Here is a 21,881-nt window from a genome sequence, read left to right as displayed (position 1 = left end):
CACTGACTCATTCACATTTACTAGATGTAGGCAGGCTCAGAGACAGTAAAGAGGAACCCCAAAATCTTCTTTAATTCTACTATAGTAGGAAATGCAGTAAGCCAGGCCGAAATATACTGTGTACTGTGCCTGTCCCACACAGTGTACCAATCATCAGTTTAGACTTGGTTGAAATTGTCTCAAAAACACGAAATCTAGCCTTTTAAATTTTCCTCTCTCTCTCTCTCTCTCTCTCTCTCTCTCTCTCTCTCTCTCTCTCTCTCTCTCTCTCTCTTTGCGTGTGTAGGGAAAGTGTGTGTGTGAGAGAAAGAAAGATGTGTGTGTGTGTGTGTAAAATATTACCTTTTACCTTACCAGTGGCAAGGGTAAGTAGATGGAAAAATCAATGTCACATTTAAGAACTAGTTGAGAGCAGAGTGAGCACACATGAGATTCTTCATGGGAAATACATGCATACAATGCATGTGCACAGTGTTTGAAATACAAATTTCCTTCAAGGAAAAAACACAAAGGGTATACAAGGTTCAAGGTTTGTTGCTGGCCTTAGTATAAGCTCACTGTTCACTTATTTATAAATGTAAACAAAGTCCAATTAATCTTCAGCCCTGGAAAGCAGACACAAGAGAGGCACTGGTCATGGTGAGTCTCTCTCTCTCTCTTTTCTTTTTTTGGTTTTTCGAGATGGGGTTTCTCTGTGGTTTTAGAGCCTGTCCTGGAACTAGCTCTTGTAGACCAGGCTGGTCTCGAACTCACAGAGATCCGCCTGCCTCTGCCTCCCAAGTGCTGGGATTAAAGGCATGTGCCACCACCGCCCGGCCATGGTGAGTCTCTATTTGAGGGTTTGTTTTGCTATTTTCCTATGAAGCATGAAAGCTCATTGTCAGTATTTCGTTCTGTCTGAGTTGTCTTTCTATCCAGAGGCTCTCTCTACTGAAGTTGTCAGTCCTTTGGATGTAACTTCCTTGTCTAGATTTAGACCCTTCTCCTCTCTTTGCCTTTCTTTCCTCACTTTCCCTCTCTTCTCTTACTTCTTCATGGACTGTACACAAAATCAGTCCTGCCGCATCTTACCGTGCCAGTGGTGGTCGCTATTGAATTATGGAGAATGTGAATGAAATTTTCAACAGACCAATTATTTCTCCAGAAACCCGTGAAACATTCTATTAAATACCCATGACTAGCAAGTTGTACTCTAGTTCCATAACATACTGGAGTCCTTAGAATCTAGTCACATGACTTTCTCCTAACTGTTCTGTTGAACTGAATGAAGCAGAGTCTTTACTAAAGCTGAAATAAGGTATACACATGCAAGATTCTCCCGGGGATAAAAAATAAAAAAAAAAAAAAAAAAAGAAGGAGCACGTGGTGCATGAGAGTGTACTGTTTCCTAGGTTTTCATTCAGGAAGCACTGTATGTTAAAACAAAACAAAAAGAAAGAAAACGATGTTGGTTTCTGAGGCACACTAAATTTAAAAGAAAAAATCTTTATATGGAGGGTTTTTGCTATCATGAGTAGAAATATACTCATAGAATACATGTATACAGTAGAATAATTGCTTTCTAGAATGACATGTTGGTAAATACTTCCCTATTTCACATCTAATTTCAACTGGATTTTCAGATAAATGCAAAAGTATACACAGGAAATTTTTCCAAAGAATTAATCTCATCACTTTTTCCACTATCTTATTTTTTTTTTGATGTGTGTGTTTGTGGGGAAGGTATTTGTATGTTTGATTGTTTGTATGTATGTGCACATGCCTTTTGGGAACAGAGGTAGATGTGAAGCATCCTTCTGTATTGCTCTTCACCTTACATTATTTGAGACAAAGACTCTAATTGAACCTGGAGTTCATTGATTTGACAGGACCAGCTAGCCAAGAAGCTCAATTGATCTTCTTGTCTCTGCTTCTCTAGTGCTAAGACTGCATATGTGTACTAACATGCCCTACTTTTTAATGTTTGTGCTAGGGATGTGAACTAAAGTCTTCATTCTTGTGTGGTAATCACTTTTCCAACTGAGCAAACATCACCCAGGGCCCATAAACTTAGGTCAAGACTTAATAACGAAAAACAAACTCTAAAATCTTATGCATATACAGTTAACACTTTCTGCGTTTATGTTCAAAGCTTGGTTTTCTAGTGACTGTAATCATAATTAAAAACAAAGATTTTCTTTCCACTCACTGACTACTTTTCCTTGTTCAGGGAATGACTAGAATCCTGTGAATAAGAATTTTGTAGAGAAGAACCTATGGGATAAAGGAGGAAAATAAGATATAAAAAGTCCCAGACATTCATGACAGACTCAAGATTTTTTTCTGGAATATTAGGTTTGTTATACTGGAAACAGCAAGATTTTACTATTATTACTATTACCATATTTTTTAATTTAGAGGTAATGGTGCATAGCAGTAACAAAAGAGGCTTAAGAGGAATTTCTTATTGATATCATCACACTGTCTTTACTTGGGAAGAAAAAGAAATCCTTATTGTTTCATATTACTGATCTCAGGTTTTACTTTATACTGTTTACATGAGTTATTAATATTGAAGACTTTCGTGTGGTGTCTGATGAGTCCTAAAGATTACTTTTTCAAATAATAAAGTAATACTCTTGTTTCCCTACAACATTTCTGATCACAGGATTCACTATGATATTAAAACTCAAAATTACTCAAAGAGACGTGCTACCAATAATTGATTGTATCTCTGTGGTAATTCCTTTATATCAAGTCCATGATCTGGGGCTTTTTCATCATAAGAAAATAAAATGTATGTTTTTAATGCTAACTTCTTAATATTATTATAATAAATATCATATCTAAAAAGAGACAGAGTTACTCAACACATAGTACTGTTCTTCTTGTTTTTGTCACACGTTTTCCTAATCCCATCCTTAAAGATTCCCCAAATGACTATAGAAACTAAGACCATATATATGAAAAGATGAATTTCTTTGTAAAATATTTCTTAACCCTATGTACCTATTTGCAGAATTTCTGAGATGCTTGAAAGCTATCTATAAAATTATAATCATTGGTTCCAACCTGGGGATGATATTTTTCACTAATCTCTATAGTTGACTGGGAAATTTGGCACAGAAAGGAAACTACCCAGAAATTCATAGGTTAAAAGCCCGTGTCCACCACGAGTGGACATTGTGTCTATTTTACAGTTAATGTGGGGAGCTGTGGGCTTAGAAGAGTGGGAAGAATATGGATGAATGAAGAGAAAATGGGGTCACTTACAAAGCAGAAGTGAGTATGTACCCCAAAGAGGACAGAAGTGACTGGGATAAAAGTGTAGAAGTGTTGCATGATGGTAGATAGTGACAAAGCCTTATTATAGCAAAAATCGACAATTTGATAAAAGGCTGAACTTTCAAAATTGAATGTTATAAGAAGATGTGGAAGGATGAAGAATTTTGATGTCAATAACTAGCTTTCTGTCGATGTAAAGCTACACATGCGTTCAAAGCAAAGAAGTCACTTCCTGAGAATATTTAAAAATATTTGAAAAGATGAGAATAGAGGGGGAATAGACTGGAAACTTGAAAAGAATATTGCCAATTTAGGATTAAAAAGACTTTTATTAAAATGATTATATTGGAATGTAAAAAGCAAACTACTTAAAGAAACAATCCACAATTAATAATTGGGCTTTGAAAGAAAGAAAATTCATGCCTGAATGAACAGAAAACTTATATGTGATATATATATGTGTGTGTGTAATTTTTCTTAGTATGAAAATAAAATAAAGTATTTCTGGTGTTCAGGATGATAGAGAAAAGATTGACCAGAGATAGTTGGCAGAGATTTATGAGAAGTAGAATTAACAGATAATTTCCTGCAGAGGAAACAGGTGTAATCTCTAGAATGAAGAAAATTTAAAAGGGATTATGTAAAGAAAAATCACAGGATGAAATCTGGAACATGTTTACATGTAGAAAGTAGGAGGAAAAGGTGAAAGCACAGTATTGAAGAAAGAGAAAGAACTAAAGCCCAGAAAATTGTACCAACAGAGGAAAGAACATTCCACGAATCAAGAAATTATCAACAACCATAAGAAAGATCAGCAAAATAAGTACTGTCCGGATTATTGCCCCCTTGTATAAAAGCACAGTTGTTATGAGATGATGAGATAGTTTTCCAGATTACATGGAATGATGGGCATTAAGCATGTAGCACAAAATTAGGCGCGAGAAAATCATGTCTCAATGCATGGGCTCTTGTAAATACATTTAGTAGTCACCACCGAACATTACCATGAACTGCTCTAGTTCTGTAACTGAATAAGATGCAACTCCCAGTTTCCATGAGATCAGTATTAAGAGAGAATTGGTGACATAAACAGACCTGAGCCATTTTGTGGAGTTCTATATGGAAGAAACACATACCCTGGGAAGAGGCATCAGGACAGAAGATTGAATGATCTATGAGTCCTTTAACACATGAGATAAGGTTATTGGTACATACTACAGTTTGTTCCTAGGCTTATAAATTTAGTAAGTCAGTTCACACAGTACTGCATATGTGTAATAGACATGTTCTTTCACGTGAACCTGCAGGGACAGACTTTGGGGACAGCCAGGGTCTGTGTCTTATGTCTTTTCTCTGTGTTTAGATCTCTTACTTTTTTGGCCACCAGGATAGAAATCTTGGTGGAAATCAGAATGGCTTTGAACAACAAGTGGTTTTGGTATTCTAAATGGTACTTGAACTCTAGAGCCAATTTATATATTATAAAGACATAAATTATTTGTAATATGGCACAACCAGAATTGGAGCAAATCCAATCCAGTAATGTTTTTGTTTATTTGTTCATTTTGTTTTGTTTTGTTTTGCTGCTTGTCATTCAAGCAATGGATCATTTCACAATTGGCTGAATCTAAGCTTTTTATTTGTTTATTAAATCTTGTTATGCAAAAACACTATCCTCTAATCAGAAGCATGGGAATAACTTAACTCTTTTCACAGATGTCTGTCTCCCATTTCAGACCTAATAATTCATAATGTTCATCAGGGGAAGATCTTTAGGGGAAATGTGGGCATAAAGAGTGGTATCAGGCTAGACTACTGATAAGAGCTCTATCAAACAACCACATTACCATGCTGTTTCAGTGTGCTAATTGGTATCGTAAAGGCATCCTGAAGAAGCCACGGGTTTTAGTTTATCTCACCGTCCATTAGAACTAGAATAAGGAATTACTGCCTTTCCCATTTGAAATGTGTCATATGCATTTGCCCAAATAAATGCAAATTCTGGTGCAGTAATATCAGTGGCAGGTATGATTGCTTTACCACGGGGAATTGCTCCGAGACACAAAAGTGAGTAGCTTCTATAAAGTACTTCAGAAACATTTGCCTAACACATGATATATGGTTCGTGTGAAATTGGCTCTAAGCTTCTAATTGCATGGCTTCAGGAATTTTCTGAAACTGTTTTTGTCTTGTCGGGTATAAGATATGCACTATTATTCTATCAGTATCACAGAATTGCTAGAGATTAATGAGCAAGGGCATAGAAAATAGTTAACATGGTGTTTCCAGCCTAGCAATGGCTGAGTAAGTACAATTTTCCTGTTATTACTTAGTCTGTCGTTTCATTGTCATTGAATACTTAATATATGATCGTTTGTGCAAGAATAATGAAATAACAGACTAAATAAATAGTTTGTGGGAAAAAACTAATTATTTAAGCCTAAATGGTGTTAACAGAATTCTATGATCTTAGGAATCCAGATAGTACCTAAGGATCCACTTTTTTTAGTCACTATTCTGCAACTAGTACAGCTACTTATTTCTTGTGCCCCTGCCTTTCCCAAGGAAATGCCATCAGCTCCCCATTCCCTTACTCTGCAAAAAGCCTTAAACAGCTGCAGATGCAGGAGTGAGCAGATGATCACTACAGCCTAGGAACACATGTTTACGCTCCACTGGAAGAACTTGTCTTGCTTTGTCTTTCTGAGGAACACGTTCCTTTCATTTCATTTCTATTTAATCAATTGTCTGGTCTACTTTCCGTTTTTACAATCTAATTAAACTCAGAGATTCAAGTCCGTTTAAGGCATAGCAGCTGTAGCTACTTACACTGTCTACAGTACTTTGAGAGAGAAAGGACAAGTTGGCACAGCATCTTCCATTTTGTGCCTACACATAATTGAATATAGGCATGGAATTGTATTCTGGCTTTCACTAAATTCTGCTACTAAACCTCCAGAACTGAACTAATACCTTACCATATCCTTATACATTTTCTTCCCCAAAGTAAAAGGCAAATAGCTGTATCTAAAAATGAAAGTCAACGGGTTCTAGCATGCCATTAAGGAAATTTAATTCTAGCCTCTTTGACCACTGTGGCCAATTCGGAAATCTTTGTCAGAAGACATTATTCCTTACCTTTCAGTTTTTTTTTTTGTTGTTGTTTGTTTTTTTGGTTTTGGGATGTTTTGTTTGTTTGTTTGTTTTGTTTTTGCCTACATCCCTAACCTCCCATCATGGTCTTCTCATGTATTGCCATTTCTTAATCCCATGACATACAATCAAGGACCATACTTTACCTGAATGTAAAGTAGACAATATGAAAATTGGATACTCCTCCAAATAATTGATTGAATGTCCAGAAGGTTCTGGAAGGTCTCATTATAGCCCCTCCGAAGGAGCATTGGAAACACGTGGCCCAAATTGTTTCCTCTACATCCAGTCTCTGTTCCATTTTCAAGGTACCAATGTGATATCTTTTTATAGGCATGTGAGGATATCAAAGGATAAAAAAAGGAAACTTTTTATTTATAGTTTTACCGCAAACTTACTGTAGGAACAGAAGAAGCCCTGCGTGAGTGAAGTCCTGGGTGACTGTGTGCTGTTGTTATGGATACAGCTATTGAGGACCCTAGCCTCAGACCTGTGGAAAATTGGCTAAGTGCTCCTTGGACTGGGCTCAAGGATATGGTACAATACAGCTTGAGACTGTGGTGGTCTGGTAGGGTGCAGGAGGTTATTTCAGGTTTGTTGTATCTGTTGAGACTTGCCTTGGGACTGATTGTGTTGTCAACTTTATACAGCCTTCATCTGGTCTGACTGTTAACATTGGCAGTTGTGTGCAGAAAATATCCACTATAGCTTCTGCCTCCCTGTTCCTGCTCCAGATCTCTTTGACCTGAGGACTGCTCTCCTATAGAGACTGTTCTTGCCAAAATTCAATAAACTTGTCTCCTTGATCTGACTTGATACAATAAACTGCACCTCCTTGTTTAGCTATGTGCAGTGACCCCATTTCCCTAGTCACCTCTTACATGTTAATCACGCTGAGCTTTCTAGGTGCTACAGTTTCTCCATTAGAAAGTCCAGTTTACCCAATACCAGCTTTTCTGTGTGTCCATGTATCTCTGTGTGTTTGTCTTTCCTTCATTTGCTCACTAACCCAGGCAAGTCCATTGCTGGAACCATGCTGGATGTGAGAAGTTATAGTTTACACTACGGTTTTAAGGTGAATATATCAAAGGTATACAGAATGTTTGGGTGGTCATCTAGTAAAATGGTTGCTACAGTTAAGAAAATTAAAAATTATATTTATCATGTGGCATAATTATTTTCTGTGTATGTATGCCTATGTGAACAGTAAAAGTACTTATAAACTTATAGTATGCAAAATTATTATTAATTATAGTTTAAGTGATGTTCATCTAATCCATGGACTTACTTCATTCCATGTAAAATAAGAACTTTGCTCATTTTTGCCTGCATTTCCTCATTTTCTTCTCTCCCATCAATGGAAACCATCTCTCTATTGACCTTTATACTCTTTGTTTATATATATATATATGTGTGTGTGTGTTTATATATATATATATTGTTTATAAATATATATATATTCGATATGTTTTAAAGTTTTTCACACACTCATACAATCATGCAATGTTTTTCAAGTCAGCCTTATTTTGTCTAATATCATGTCTTCCAGATTCATCCATGTCATGGCGAAAGGCAAGATATCTCTCTTAAAGGCAGGATATCATTCCATTATATTCATCCCACGATTCCTTTGTTCGCTTCTTTACAGACACTTGGGCTCTTTCCATTTCTTGACTCTTCTTTACAATGCTGTGATGAACAATGCGTGCAAGGATCTCTTTTAGGTGTGGCTATTATTTTGATTACTTATGCAGAGGATAGTTTTGTGATTGGGATTCATGCATTTATTCAGTCTTAACTGTCACACTGGCTTTTACAATAGTTGTACCAGTTTCAATTTTTACTTGAATCTCCTCCTATATTCTGTTTCCAAAAAGTAGGACAGAAATACATGGGGATAAATTGCTGTTCTAGCCAGATTACTTTTCACAGCCTAAACATTTCTTCTCTAAATACTTCCCATTTCTTCTTTCCTCATTGGGTGGCTCATAACATGCTTCTTTATTTGCAGCTGAACTGGGATTAGTGACTTAGAGCTCAAAATGTGCTCCTTCTCAGCGCTGCTGGCTTGGGCTGGTACCTGGGCTCTTTGACCCATAGTTCCTTTTCTTTTTAATACCAATAAAAATATTTTTGAGATTTACTTATTTCATTTTATATGCATGAATGTTTTGTCTGCAAACATATATGTGTTATATATGCATATAGTTGCTTTTCTTTTTAATAATAATAAAATCTTTTTAGATTTACTTACTTTATTTTATGTGCTTGAATTTTTTGGAGAGAGAGAGAGAGAGTGTGTGTGTGTGTGTGTGTGTGAATCACATGTGTGCCTGATATCTGCAGCAGGGTCATAAGAGGGGGTTAAATTTTATGAAACTAGAGTCAATGCTCACCATGTTGACACTGGGAACCAATCCTAGGTCCTCTGCAAAAGCAGCAAGTGCTCTTAACCACTCAACCATTGCTCCAACCCCTGACCCATAGTTTCTTTATTGTGCATTTATTATAATATTGTATATCTCATAGGGGAAGTAAATGAATTACAATTTGTAAGTGGTTGCTTAGTACAAACATAATTATTAGCTTGTATAGTTATGAAACAAATAGTTATTTTTATTACTCACTGGTTTACAGGCCTATATCAGTACACTTCAAGCTTTTGCAGGACAAACAATAGATTTTCGTTTCTTTTCGTGTCTCTGTAACACAGTGCAGTTCATTTCATTCAACAGTTTAATAAATAGTGAGGGAAGAGAGTATACAAGGAAGCTAACAATTATGTCAAATATAGAACTCATCAAAGGAAATTCCCCAGGAATATTTTTCCTTTTATGGAACATTCTTTAATATGGTCCTACTGTCAATATTTTAAGAGCTAGAGTTAACCTCCTCGGCAGCTCGGGGCCTAGATCCTCCTTCCCTGAAGCATAGCTTATGGAGCCATGATAGTTCTTGGTCATAAACTTTAGTTCTTCAGCCAGTGAATTAATAGTTGTTTTCCTATTCCTTATTCCTTTCTACAGTAAAATAGCACACATACTTAATTTTCTAATGCTGCACATAGATTTGAGTTTTCTCCATGTTCCTGAAAGAGCTACAGAAAGGTGCCAGACCTCTCCATGAATCCACAGTGTCTCGTGGATTTAGCTGAGGAATGCTGAAATTTTTCAGATAAACAAATTGCAAGAGTTGCAGTGTTTAAGAACTGAAGTTCAGGTGTTTGCTTTTGCTGGCCTGGCACTTATTTATAGCACATGCTATCTTTCATGGGTTCATGTGTCTCTACCTTATTGTGTCTCTGTGAAGTATGCACTTTTCTTAAGGGTTTAAACCTTCAGGCTTTCTCAGCAACTCAGCCCCGGTAAGAGGCTTTTCTTGTAAAATTTCTAGATAACCTACATAAAACAATACTTTTATACCTAGTATATTTGAAGAGTTTTTCTCTTTCCTTTAAATAAACAAGGAAGGGAAAAATGCAAAGCGCTAGACAGATAAGACTAATTATCTGGATTTGTCAATTATCAAATCGTCTGTACTTTATGGATGGCTTTCTGGTCAACCAGGGAGACATAGGAAGATTGCCAACCTTGTCTGAATCCTGATGATGGTAAAATGATGACTGCAGTGTCATTGTCCTCCTTTTCCCTCTGTCCCTCTGTCTTTCACCCCCACTTTGTGGCCCAGAGAGTCTTTTACCATTCAGTGTCTGAATGTGAGATTTTTGAAAACTGTTAAGACCCATGTTGTTTTTCCCTCACATAGTTTCTGTGATATTTCAAAATTAAATTAAGTTTTCAAGATTTATTTTTGTTTTTAAGTTGTGTGTAGGGAGTGATTGAGGAATAGAGTTGTATGTGATCTTGAGCCACATGACATGGGTGCCAGAAATTTGATCTGGCGTTCTCTGTAAAAGTAATGCATATTTTTAACTATTGAACTATCTCTCTAATTTTTATCTCTGATCATTTTTAAAGTATTTACTTTTTCTCTAATATGTCAGTTCTGTTGGTATTTGAAGTAGCTATATCTTTAGACAATGTTTTTTTTGTTGTTGTTTTGTTTTTTTTAAAACCAATCTGAAGAATCCTCCTGTGGTCTGTTGATGTATTATAGGTCCTATATAGGGCAGGAATGAGTTGTTGTGTGAAGATGGATACTTGGTGTGGACCAAGGAAAGGTATGTTCTACAAGCTTTCCACATGTTTCCAGATACCTTGGCAGACAAAGCATGGCTGCTATGATTGTCACACAGGCAAGAGTTCAATCAACAGTCTGGAGTAGTAACTTGAACACAAAACAACAGAAAACACAAATTTGGCAGCACAAAGCTTCTCTCGATATCAGGTTAAAAAAAGAAGTAGATATGTTCTGTGAGGCATCAAATACAAACAAACAAACGTACCAACAAATAGGTAAAAGTACATAGAAGTAATGTTTCCAAGAAATATTCAAGTAGTGTATGATTCTTCATATAATAGTGAGTCCTCCACAGGATAGCAAGACCCCATTACCAAAAGTAACTAAAAGAACAGGAAGGCTGATTTCTTTCTAGAATTATTAAAAGCATTCTTCCATCAGATAGATTTTTCAGCTTACTAACTGCTAAATTCTTCTTTGCTTCAATTAATAATTATTGGCATCAGAACTACTTCTTGCCTTATTTAGGTTTCTTGTTATCAGATGTACCCATTTAGTTCCTCTGTCTAAAATTTCCGAGATCGTTTGTAAATGAGGAATATTTAGAGGTGATGTCTGCTTAGCATATTTCTCCGGGGAATATTCCAGATAACTCTTGAACAGGATCTAAGTTATTAGGGATGTTACTTAGACTGTGTCACTTTGATTTCTTCTACTTTACTGAGGAGAGGCAGAAATAGGGGAGAAAGATGAAATTCCAAGATGAAGGAGAGCACAATAAATTTGATTTTCCAAAATGAGCATATCCCTGTTTTGGGTTGTTATAGTCTATCATAGCATCCATCCCTCCTTACACCCACCCCATGTGTATTGGCTCCTGTCATAGACCTGTTATAATTCCTCACATGCTCGAATCTTCCCAACTTCTAATATTCCATCTTGGACAGCCCTGGTTAATTAATGTTGAACATTTCCGACCATCTATGAATCTTGGTGGCAGGGGTTGGGGACTAGAATTTAATTAAAGACAGGAGCTACAAGGGGATTTGAGACATTTCTAATTCTCCGAAGGCGACAATCATTCAACGGAGGCTGCTGGTATGAAGCAAGCAGGGTGACAAAGGGGGCAAGTGCTGAAGGAAGATGATATCCAAAGGTCTGAACTGGATGGAAGAAAAACAAAGAATTCTTCATGAGAGCCTGAGCATTTTCCAGGGCCCAGTCCCAGAGAAAGTACATGCTACGTGCATGTGTGCACGGACTGGCTTGAAGGGAGCAAGCTTTCCCCTCCTAGAAATATGATGATGGCAGCAACAAAACCTAAACAGAGCATAATTAAAGAGCATGGGGCTAGCTAATGAAATGAAAATAACTTTAAAAGGATGAAAGGAAATTGTTGTTAACACTCCATGTGGTTAACCTCTGAACCTCTCTGCTGTGGAGGCATAATAGACCAGAGTCAGCTCCTGGGATGGAAATGAGCTGCATCCCTGGGTGGCAATGGAGCTCTTTGGAAAAAGGAGATTAACTTTTTCTATCCATGGGAGCATTATTTAGCTCACTGGAACAGCAATTTGACAAACGGTGCCATTGTAGCCCAAGTGAATGCAGCAGGTTTCTGTGAGGCAGCCAGTTGCCGAAAAACCATAGAGAAAAACATTATTGTTTTTTTTTTTTTTTCTCTCCTTCAACATAAGAACAACTTTGGGCCTATTCATTCTGGAGAGTTCCCACAATGAAAAGAAAGAGCTAGGGTTTGGTAACCTGTGACTCACACAGAGCAGAATAAGCCCAATTCAGACAACATTTCTCCAAAGGAATGCTGCTACCAAGCTTTGCGCATGTTAGATTTTGAATCATCTTCTATTTTATTCCTGGCCCGAGAGAAAGACGAAAGGACAGCTTCTAGGGGGACCTGCGTCAGCTGAGCTCTAATAAATGCACCCTATTCCTCCTTACCAGGGAACCATAAGCATTTTAGTCAGACAAGTCAGGGAATTCTTACTGTTCTGGATGTGTGTTGGGTTCCTGATTTCGTCTCTCTTTCCTATTCACATCACCTATTAAGTATCTTCTTAGTTCCAGGTCATTTTATAGAAAAACAAATGTTTCCTCCGTTAATTAGTCATTCAGACCTGAGACAAAAGGACATTTTTCTCAATATTTAAACTGTGTCTTCATTTATCAATACTAATCTCAAACTTAAATGTTTAGGCCTAAGGAGGCTTGAATTTATAGAGTCAGTCTTTGGTGTAGATGCTCTCTGGTTTGTGTCCACACTCTAAGTAAGGGCAATGGTCAGAAAAGTTCTGCACATCACTCTGACTTTTGCTAAGTAGATTAGTTACTCTTCTGTGTGGTTTGAATAAAATATCTAGGGAAAAAAAACATACAGAAAAGTCTTATCTTAGCACAGTGTTTGAATGTGCTGTCTATCAAGCAAGGGAAGGCATGTAACCTGAGCAGCTCTGGCTGCGGTGACAAGAGATTGGCAAAACTGGCTACACTGAGTTCACAGGTAAGAAGTAGAGAGGTAAGGATTGGAGGTCTACTCACCTCCTCCTTTTTTATATTCAGTTCAATGCTCCTGCCTAGAGAATGGTGTTTCCTACACTCTGGTCCTTCCCTCCTTGCTTAGGCTACTCTGGAAGCAGTCTCATAATGTACAAACAAGAATATAGCTCTGTTTAGTATATCTAAGTAATAAAATCATAAATTTGTGTCTATTCTTTGCTCTCATCATGATGATTAGTGTTTTCCCACTTATCATTATATTCCATCTTATGACCATGGTAGAACCTAGAGTTAGAGGATTTTTACAATTTTCTTATTTGACATGCTGAGTGATTGACAGGCTGTCTCAGTCTTTATTTTGGTTTGTTTCTGGAATCATTGATTTCCTTGTAATGGCCAGATGTATCTAGCACTAATATTGTGCTTTTCTGAGGTACTTGGCACCATACAGATTATTTTACATATAATATCTTAACATAAAACCACTCTATGGAGTAGGGGTTAGTTCATTTTGTAAGCAAGAAAATAGAGACATATAAACTAAAAAAACTTCCTCCATTTCACATGCAAACAATTGCTGGTATAGGGATATATGAGTAAGATCTACTTGAATCAATGCCACTTTTAGCCATGTTTGTTGTTATTGTGTTGCTTTGTTTTATTTTATAATTTTATGGCCCATGTTCCCAGTAGATAGAATCTTAGACATTTTTCTTTTTCAATATCAAATATCAAAAAGCAGATTCTTCTTTGGTGCTTCTGCAATAGTGCCCATCTGGTAGTCCTGCATGACATTTAATAACTGGTTCAGTTCGTTTTGTAAATGGTTCATTTATCCTTTCAGTTAACCTTATGCGTATTATTACACTTCAAGAAGCGAAGCTGTTTCTTCCTCACTGATGCAGCCTATGTCATCCTTACCAGGTTACTGTATCACAGAGAATAGGTGATATGTAGATGCTGCATGAGGGCCATAAACACCTCATCTCTTCTAGTCTTTACTTCGATCCAAGGACTTGAAAGGATATTGTTAGGAAATCACAAAGGAATGTTTTTATTGAGATATGTAATTAAATGGGAGAGAATAAGAACAGCAGAAGGTAAGTAACTCCAAAACTATATAGTTCTTTGCCAGCTGATGGTCCTCTTGGTGCCACTGACACATGGAACTTAAAATCTTCTGTCAGTTCTTGAAATGAATCTAGTAGTCACTTACTTAACGTCGAATTGACTTTTGACTTCCTTGAATTTACAAAGCCCACTTTGTTAAATTGGACCACACCCAGATGGACCTGCTTCAAGAAATTCACCCATCTGACCATCTCAGAACCTTGTGCTGTGCTCTGTCTTATAACACTTCTAATATGCTAGCAAGTACACCTCATACACAAACCCATCAAGAAAAAGAATGGTTTTGTGTTGTAGGCTCTCCTTTCTTTCTTAGCCATTCAGTGGGGCACAGCCCTTCACAGACAACAGCAAAGCTCTAAGAAGTACAGTGAAAGGGGAGGGAAATTCAACACAAAACACAATCTTCTGCAACCAGGAGAATAAATGTGAAACAGACAAGATAGCCGTAGCATTTGTATTGGCAGAGTTAGGATTACAAATTTTACCATATCATCTTCCTTTTATGGTCTATGACTCTTAATAGTCACAAGAAAGCAGTATATATTAGAAAAATCTTATTCACTAGTATATATATATACTATATATATATAATAATCTTATTCACTGTCATATATATATGACAGGTTTTGAACTTAAACCCAAGGAAAAATGTTATCAAAGTTCATTGCATCTTTAATGAAGGCAATAATTTTGCGGAGTCTGTTGTTTGAGAAGAAATTATGCCGAAAAGCAGATCAGCTTTTACAGAGCTAAAGGTTCAAAATGTCTATCAATTTAAAATTGATATTTGTGCTCATTGTATAAATAAGTGCTAGGCAGTTCAAGTGGCAAAGGAATAGGTCCATGGTTATTCTTCCAATACACTGCATTGCCTCTGGGTCTCTCCTGATAGCTTTGACTTCAATAACCCCATTCTTTCTCTTTCTTTTATTGTTTCACCATATTTTAAAACCATATTCAAGAGCACTGCTCCCTTTAGACACAAAAAAGGAAACAATGAGCCAAGCAAGAAGACAAGCAAATACTCAGACACATCAGAAGACTGCTCTGTGCTTCTCAATCAAGCCTTGATGGTAGGGCTGTCAGAGCGCAATTCTTGCTGATGTCACAGATACAGAAAGCAAAGGGAAGTGGTTTAAATACTTGTGGAGTCAGGAAATGGCTATGAAAATCACCAAATGGGTGTCTTTGCCTTGCTCTCTAAATCTTATTCTGTTATCACCATGTTACATTCTTCCTCTATTTTTCTTTACATGCCATGTTCTCCTTATAAGAACACTTATCATGTTATGTAGATATATATGCTAATAATCATATGTTCATTTAATTATGTTTTTCTATTTTCAAATAGGATCACGTTTCAGAATCAGAGATTAGGGCTTCATTATATCATTCTGGGAGATAGTTTAGAGCTTCATCATGTCTTTCTGGGGGATATATTTCTATCTACATATCAACTTATAACTGTACCTCTTTAGAATGTCTCTGTGATGAGTATTACAGGCACCAAAGACATTGTTACCAATATGCAGAACACCCAGGGAAAACTAGGCTATTTAATCCCTCTAACTCATAGGACTTAAATTTTCTTCCTGTTACATTATACTCAAACTGTCATAGTCAGTTCCTCAAAACACTGACAGGCTTGTGTGTGTGTGTGTGTGTGTGTGTGTGTGTGATACAGAGTGTGTGGGTTTGCATCTTTTGAAATGAATCCAGAACCCCTTAACTTTAGGCCTCTAACCTAGAGAAAAATAGCAGAGAAGCAAATGCCTTCTCTTAGATTATGTTCCATTATATCTCCAGGGAGAAGTGTTATAGATGCTCCATTTGATCTGGAAATTAAAGCATTTCCACATAGAAACGTTATCTCTGTTCAGGTATTTCTAAGTGGAAGATTCTGGGGATCACTGTTTCCTTACTGACCCTTGATTGTCACCATAGAGGGAGAAGAGGGTGTCACTCAGCCGTTGTAAAAAATATCCTAGGGTTTTAGACTCTTGTGCCAAAGGGCGAATAAATAACCAAGGTGTAAAGAAATTTTGAAGACATATTCTTTTCTTCATTTTGATTATGAGAAGAATAAAACTTATACATAAAACATGATGGAGATGATTATTGCAAGGTGGAGGCCATGAGTATGACTACTGGCTAACAATCTGTAGACCACAGAAGAGTAGGTATAAAGTAAGGAAGTAGAGGGTATAGAGAGACCTCATTAGGAAAGAGAAATAAAATTGTTATGGATGAACAGGGAATGGTTGGAGCAGGATGCTTAAGTGGGAAGAGGGAGGAGAGAAGCAGATGAGGAAGAGGAATACAGAGAGCTAAAATTAAGAAACAATTGAGTAGTCTTGAAACCTAATACAGTAGAAGCTTCCTAAAATATTTACATATATGAAGGAGATTTAAATGAAGTTATCAAATAGTGGTGGAAACAGTTCCTACCAGCCATCTCCTATCACCAAATGGATTTGGTTTCATCTAATAGAGTTGTTGGCCAAAGAGTCCCAGAGAATCCCCAGTCTAGCCAGACTGTTGCTTAGACAATAGATTGCTCTCCACAAACTGACAGAAAGCCCCTAGTGCTGAATACAATGCCCACGCAACTCAATGAATATGGAGAAATCAAGATGGTATCTGCATAAAGTCTTTGCCTCTACTTTCTAGTCTCTTTGGTACAGAAAAGTACTTTTTTTTTATTAAAAAAAAACACAATAAAAGGTGGGTTTAGAGGAGAAGGGGAGGGAAATGGGAGGAGGGTAGGAGGTAGAAATTTTTAATAAATAATAATAATAAAAGAAAAAAGTGTGTTTAATTAGCTGACAAAAGAGAAAGCTGGTAAAGAAAAGCAGATGAATTTGGTCAAGTAAGAATTAGAACCGAGGAGCTCCATAAGCAGCTGGCATCCATTCAATGTTGTATCTCTGGTTAGAAATATACATGATAGGAACTCCAGGGATCTTCCGGATTCTTTGTTTGAGGTCCTGATAAACTGCAATCACAATGTAACACTTGTGTTGAGTGACTTTTGTACCAAACAGTCATTAGCATAGGTTCCTTTGTGTGTGCATGGAAGTCGGTCAAATCGTGGATCCTTGGTGATTGGGTGCCACTCGATACTTCTGGCCCAATTTTTCTGTTTCAGCCATCATACAATCAGTTATACAAGGGATACACTCGGTGTACAGACAGTCCATCATGGACTGCACTAAGTCTAGTTTGGCTTTGATGGAAAAGTTGATGAAGTTGATGTCAACAAAGATGTGGTACGGTGGGCCTAGCTGTGTATTGTACTGGAAGAATAAGCAGGAAGGATGTTGGGAGACTTCTCTTTCCTTCAGAGCACTGGGATCTTTTTTTCTTTCTTTTTAGGCTTTAATCTATCCTTTTCCTTAAGTCTCTCATCTCTGAGACTAAGCATTCACTTCATAGTCACATATTTTCTTGTTTTCTTCTGCTTCCCCATGTTCATGCCATACTCCTATTTCTTCAGAAAAATACTTTTAAGGATACCAAAAGAGAAACAAGCACCAAGCAATCCCCAAACGTTCTGTTCGCCAGTGGTACCCTACCTACAAGATATGCTAGGGCAGTAGTGGCACAAAACTTGCAAAAGTAACCAACCAATACCTGACTTAAGGCCCACTCCGTGGGGTTGAACCTGTACAAACACTGGTTGGACTACCAAGAGCCTAAGACTGGATAGCCCACCAATCTAGGGGAAAACCAGAAACTACTCATTTAAAGCAAAGTAGTGATAAAATAACTCCTAATTACTTTCTTCTCTACTCAGAGATTAGTGCCTTGTTTGGCCATCATCAGAGAAACTTTCTTCTGTAGCAGATGGAAACAGATATAGAGACTAACATCCAAGCATTATGCATAGTGGGAGAGATCTTAGAGCACTCATTCCTGAAAGGGATGTCTTCATTTGACTCCTCCCCCATGATGTCACAGGAAACCCTGTGGAGTTGAAGGAGTGTAAGAGTGAGAGGAGAGGGAGGAGACCAAGAGAACAAGTCTAAATCAACATGCTCACAAGTCATGTGAACTCACAGAGACTCAAGCAGGATGCACAGCGCCTGCACGGGTCTGCACCAGATCTTCTGTGTATACATTATGGTTTCCTGTTTACTGGTTTTTTTTTTTTTTTTTTTTTTTAATGGGATTCCTAACTGCTTGAATAAGTGGGTCTCCAGTTGTTTCTATGACAACACAATGGCAAATCAGGTAACATCAACTAACAATAGCTTCTTTCTCAGAGTTTATAAGAAGGTCAAATGGGTAATATTTGACAGCAGAACACTTCCTTACAGAGAACAATGAAGGGTTTTTTATTATTGTTACTCTTGACTCATATCCGTGTATCTTGAACATACTGTATTCAATAATGGAAGGCACACTGAATTATAAAGACTCATTTTTTTTTTTTCTCCTCGTGGTTTGTTTGTTTGGTTCCTGGAAGAAGAGTTGGTTTTGACTCACAGTTTGAGAGGACAGTCCATCATGGTAGAGAAGTTGTGGCAGCAGGAAATTGAAGTGGCTGATCACATTGAATTCTCAGTTAGGAGGCAGAATGTGATCAGTGCTGTGGTCTTAACATTGTGACAGCATTGGCAGCAATTGAGGAGCAGTGCAGCAGGGGAACCTTAGAGAGGAATCCTGCAGTCACAGTGGAGATCCTCAGCAAGTGCATAGCAAAGGAGCAACATCAAGGGCAGAAGAGAGAGATGAAGTAAGACCTAGAAGCGCCAGGCATTCCTGGTCAGTTTGGACTTTCTGGCTTCAGAAACAAAATTTGGAATTTCTGTTGCTATGAATAAAATCTGACCAGGTGCAGAAAATCGACTTCGTTTTCCTACAAATCTGTGCCCTTGTACTAGTTGTCCAGTTCCTTCATTGTGTGTTTAGTGGAATCTCCTGGATTCATCGTATTTGTGAGCCAGCACAGACAAGCCTCCCCTTCTCTGGCCAGATGCTTCTAATAGTGTCTGGAGATCTGACAATCATGCTTGCTGGGCCCCCTTGTGAAGCAAGCCTCACATTTACCTTAATGAGACAGTCTTTAAGAGGAGTAAGAACTGAAATTCATGGACACCAGACTCAAGTTCAGGTTCTCTTCCTAGTCATTATGTGGTCTCCTCTTGGTTTATTGAATTTGTTAGCTAAAGACAAACAAACAAAAAACCTACAACAAACAAATTATACAAACCATAGTTATAAAATGGGGAAAATGACAGTGAAATAACCAACTAGAAAAAATGGGGGAAAAAATCAAAGTTAGTGTCTAACTACTAATAGTTGTTTTCTTCCTGCCTCGTAACAGTTCTGCCAAGTGTCAGAAAGTATTGCATGATAATAAGGTATTGTAAATACATGGATACTTACATGCTTCTATTTGTGGTTGTTGACACATATACGTATCTGCATATCTACCTGTGTTTTTATGTAGACATTCCCACATACCATTTCCATCTAGGTTTCCCCCAGGGAGTACATATCAATGACTCTTAAATCCACTGCTCCACAAGGTGAGTGGGAAGGCGACAAGATGGAAGAGTTTGGTTGGGAAACAGATTCCGAGCACAGAACAGCAGGTAGTAACGCTGTTGGCAGAGTAACAGAGAAGACGCTGTGGCTTACCCATGGCATCATGGCAAAAAATAGCATGGAAACAGCTGGAGAGCTGTCAGAGTGATCTCAAGGAAGAGCTGTGAAATCTCTCTGCTTATGCATTAATCGAGAGTTGTGTAGCTAGAACTGCACTGCCAGGGGAAGAACAGGCAAGGTGGTAACTCACCCTTTCATGGCCTTTCATCTTTCTGCAAGATGGTTCTATGTCACAGGGCTCCTGCATATGTGACTGCCCCTATGTGAATGCTACCTTCTCCCTAACTACTTCACCGACACCCAGACTATGTAGACATCTCCAAAGAGACAACAGTAGGCAGGCATTTGAATCATTTACATATCTTTTATAAACACAGATTTTAGCAAGATTGGCTGGAATAGAAACAGAAACAGTTGTTATTGTGATTAAATACTAAATGATTAAAAACTAACATGGCTTTGGTTTTTCTGACTTTCAAAAATATGAATAGCAACTAAGTTTTTTAAGACTGTTCTTAAGACTGTCACAAGCAGTTCAGTGAAAGGATGAAGATGAGATTCAGAGAGAAAGATCACAGGGGACTGAATGTGTATAGACTGATTTCTGCTGCAGAAAACAAATGCAAGGCCACAATCACCTGCATCAGATTGAAAAGGGGCACTCTGCCGAAGAGTTTGGATAACCTGAAGTAGCTGAGGTCATGAATATTTTTTTACGGGTGGCTAAGGAAAGAACATTTGCAGATAGGGAATCGGATGTTGTTTCTTTTGGGTATGACCTTGAATCGAGGCTGTTAGCTCTTGGCTTTCATTTCAAATAATAAATCCTCTCCCAGGGAAAAGTGAATGAATGAGGTGCTTCCGAGACTTCCCTGGGAGCGGCTGCAATCTGCGCAGTAATCGGGCAGTCAGGGCAGCATAACTGTCATATAGGAATACTGTTGAGGTTTTGTGTCAGTAAATTGTTAGTGGCATAGAAAGTACAAACAAGAAGAGAGCAAAGAACAATGGCTTATCCAATACAGGGAGAATTTACATAAGCCAGGAAGTCTAAAATAGTAGTATGAAGTAGCATATTGTGTTTTCTTTTTATTTTGGAATGCATGGTGATATTTTCCCAAGGAGGGCAGGGAGATTTGCTTTTAATGATGTCAGAGGAGCATTCTGTGAATTGTTATGGGCTCTACTCTCCATGGCATTAGGTGGGTAACGGTGTTTCTGTATGACTATTTTCGGCAGTTTGATGATACCTATTTTTTTTTTCTTCTTTCGGGCTCTAGCAAAGAAACACAGATGCATATTATAAGTGAGTGCTTTTCCAAACTAGAAGCAAGCACTCTTCCCATTCTCGATGTCCATACTAATTTCCCCACTATCTAGCAATGCTTCTTGAGCTGCCAAGGCATGAGCCACATGTTACTTATCACCTTTGCTACTGCTCCTTTTATACAGGTCTTAAAATTTTGACTTTCCTTGCCTATCTTGATTGTCACTGGAGTCTTTTTGTAAAGTCTTGCATGTAGTACCCATGGTACTTAGATATTTTTATTATTGTGTATTCAAAACGAAGTAGTCTTTTGCCTTATTGGGAAATAAAATATACATATACATACTTATATTTTGAAATAGATATACATACGTATTAAAACCGTATCTAGGTTCATTTCAAACACAAGGAAGCTTTTCAAAGGTTTGACTCTACTTTTTCATTCTTGAATAGGCTGAACACAGCTACATTATCTTGATACAGAGAAAGCAAGCATAATTCTAGCCATTAATTTATTAAAAGTAAAGATACAAACAACCACAAGCAAAAAGAATGCTACCAGAGTCAGGCTGTTTCCAGAAGACATCGTTGACTTTCAAATAAGGAAAGTGTCCTAATGGTGGAAACTGAGCAATCAGAAAGGATTACTTCTACGTCTTTAGTGGCTCTCCAGAAGACACTGCAGTACCTGAATGTTACAATTTCAAATGCTTAAATTAGAAGACAAAGAAGGGAAGTAACTTGTTAGTTTCTTTTTCACCACACATGGAGACAAAGGTATGGGTCCAATTCCTTGCAT

At 37.5% G+C, this 21,881-nt stretch overlaps 1 protein-coding gene and 1 pseudogene across 40 annotated transcripts in view; one reads left to right on the top strand and one right to left on the bottom strand.

Annotated features, from left to right (window-relative positions):
• The window catches only part of Nrxn3 (neurexin 3), a 1,560,627-nt gene that overhangs the window by 1,342,269 nt on the left and 196,477 nt on the right, over positions 1–21,881 (top strand). The gene's annotated exons all lie outside the window — the stretch shown is intronic.
• LOC130882460 (rRNA-processing protein FCF1 homolog) lies at positions 17,079–17,671 on the bottom strand (annotated as a pseudogene).

Source organism: Chionomys nivalis, chromosome 10 (genome assembly GCF_950005125.1).
Source record: "Chionomys nivalis chromosome 10, mChiNiv1.1, whole genome shotgun sequence".
NCBI lineage: Eukaryota > Metazoa > Chordata > Mammalia > Rodentia > Cricetidae > Chionomys > Chionomys nivalis.
Note: the sequence above shows the minus strand (reverse complement) of the source record. Positions and strands in the feature narration are given on the sequence as shown.